The sequence below is a fragment of the Gossypium arboreum genome, chromosome 12 (genome assembly GCF_025698485.1).
Source record: "Gossypium arboreum isolate Shixiya-1 chromosome 12, ASM2569848v2, whole genome shotgun sequence".
Lineage (NCBI taxonomy): Eukaryota > Viridiplantae > Streptophyta > Magnoliopsida > Malvales > Malvaceae > Gossypium > Gossypium arboreum.
The window spans coordinates 7,432,365-7,435,197 of record NC_069081.1 but is presented as its reverse complement, the minus strand read 5'-3'; positions in this window follow the sequence as shown (position 1 = coordinate 7,435,197).

The following is a 2,833-nucleotide window of genomic DNA, read 5'->3' as shown; positions in this document are numbered from 1 at the left end:
TTAACAAATAGTAATGATTATTCAAGTAGATATTTATTGAATAATTATGTTTATTTCTAGAGATATGACTATCTATCTGGGTAGTTATGTCCCTATGAAGATACATCAGACCTCCTATAAATAAGAGTGAACTTTCATTTGTATGACATACCTAAAAACATAGAAACAAAGTTTCTTTCTATTTCTCTCACTATCTTTTATATTCCTCAATTGTTTTAAAATTAATTATTGCAAAAAAAAAATTCTAGAAATTTGTATCTTGCTATGCTTCTCTCAATGCTCAATGGATTGTTTTCATCAATACAAAACGTGGACAACCATTAGGCTTCTTTATATCCTCAAGGTTCATTTGTCAGTAACTCTTTTGTACACCACAATATAAGTGGAGACAAATAGAACCTTAAAGAAAGTGACATTGATACATGCCTTGAAGCCTTTGTTAATTTCTCATAAGTTCACTTTTATCCCTTTTATCCCAATGCACCAAAAATTGTTACTTTGGACAGGTGTTGGCCCATCCTTGAAGATCAACCACTTGGAGCAATAAGTCATTGTATATTGGATTAAATCAATCAATTAGATCATCTACTTTAAAGAGATTGGATTAGATGTTTCGAAAGTCTTATCTTGGATATGTATGACTTATCTTAAGATTTATTAGGATATTCTCAATGTTGATTTACTATTTTGGTGGGATTGAAATTGTAATTGATCTAGTATGTTAACAAGTCAAAATAACATATATTCATAATACTTGTATAGGTTTTGTATAGAGAGTTTGGCACTTAACTTGTTCATTAGGAACTCATTATTGTCAATGCAATTTATAAGTAAGTAAGTGAATCACTTGATTTACAAACCAAGTTTTTGAAGGTTTAAACAAAGAAGATGAGGGAGAATAGAATTATTGGAGATAAGAAAGTTTTAATTTTTCTAGAGTGAAAAGATTGCAGGAATGAGTACTTAACTTTATTCAATATTCAGCTCTTTAAATAGCTGAAATACAAGCTAAATTTAAATAGTAACTACTTCCTAAACATTAGCAAAACTAATTAACAATTCCTTTTAGAATAGGGACATGTTTTAACTACCAAACAATTTATTGAATTTCAAAATAATGAACTAACATTCCTTAAAGCAAACATTTAACACTCCTCATTGCTTAAGGAACTACAAACTCCAATTCTTTGCCTTAGAATCTCAAACTTGCTGACTGGAAGTGGTTTTGTAAATAAATCTGCAACTTGTTCTTTAGACTTGCAGTAAACTAAAGTGACTTCTCCTTATTGTTGTACTTCCCTCAAGAAGTAGAGCTTAATGTTGAAATGTTTGGTCTTTCCATGAAACACTGGGTTGTTTGATATTGCAATAGTTACCTGATTGTCGACAAAAATCTCAGTGCTATTTTCCTGCTCCATATGTAAATCACGCATCATCTTTTTCAGCCATAAGGTTTGATTTGCTGCTGCAGTTACTGCTATGAACTCTGCTTCTGTAGTGGATTGTGCTACAATCTCCTACTTCTTAGAGGACCATGAGAAGATTCCTGAGCCTAAGCTGAAACAATATCCTGGCATACTTTTCATATCATCAATAGACCCAGCCCAGTCACTATCCGAAAAACCATACAGCTTTAAGTTTTGGTATATCTCAAACTTGACACCGTAATCAATAGTACCTTTGATGTACCTTAATAATCTTTTTGCTACTCTTAAATGCATTTCACTAGCACAGTGCATAAATTAAGATAAAAGGCTTACAGCAAACATGATGTCAAGCCTTGTTGCAGTAAGGTACATTAAACACCCAATCAAGCTTCTATAATAACCCTTATCAACTTTATCAATTCATCTTCTTTACTCAACTTTTCCTTTTGATTCATGGGTGTGCTCGTCGCTTTACATTCGTCTATCTGAAATTTCTTCAATATCTCCTTTATATATTTCTTCTGGCAGATGAGCATCTTGTTCTTGCTTTGCTTGATCTCCATTCCCAAAAAAAAATTCATAAGACTAAGATCTGTCATTTCAAATACTTGCATCATTTCTTGTTTAAATTCTTCAACCAACCTTGTATTATTTCCTGTCACCAGGAGATTATCAACATAGAGTGACACAATGAGAATATAATTATTTTTATGTTTCACATAAAGAGTGGATTCTGAAAGACTTTTAACAAATCCAAGGCTTAAAAAATGGGCATCTATCTTACTGTACCAAGCTCTTGGTGCTTGCTTTAGGCCATAGAGAGCCTTTTTGAGCAAATAAACTTTTCCTTCTTCGCCTTTCTTCACAAATCCCTCAGGTTGCTTTACATATATCTCCTCTTGCAATTCGTCATTTAAAAAAATTAATTTGACATCTAATTGAAACACTTTCCAGCCTTTTTGTGCTGATATTGTGAGCAGTAATCTGATTGTATCTAATCTTGCAACAGGAACAAAAGTGTCAGAATAATCAACACCATAAAATTGAGCATACCCTTTAACAATAAGTCTGGCCTTGTATTTGTTGATGGAACTGTCTGCATTAAGCTTTGTTTTGAACACCCATTTGACTCCAATAACTTTTCTTCCTTCAAGCTTTTCAACCAACTCCTAAGTCTTATTCTTTTTTATCATTGACATCTCCTCCTCCATTGCTTTCTTCTATTTTGGATCTTTTAATGCTTCTTCATGGTTAGCAGGTTCGCATATCGCTACATTACATCTTTGATAGATATCTGAAAGTAGCCTTGTACCTCTAACTTAAGGACCATCTTCCAACTCATTTAGCCATTCATCTGTTGTTTCAAAAAATTCACCTTTTGATTTTTGCAACATTCTTTTTTTCTG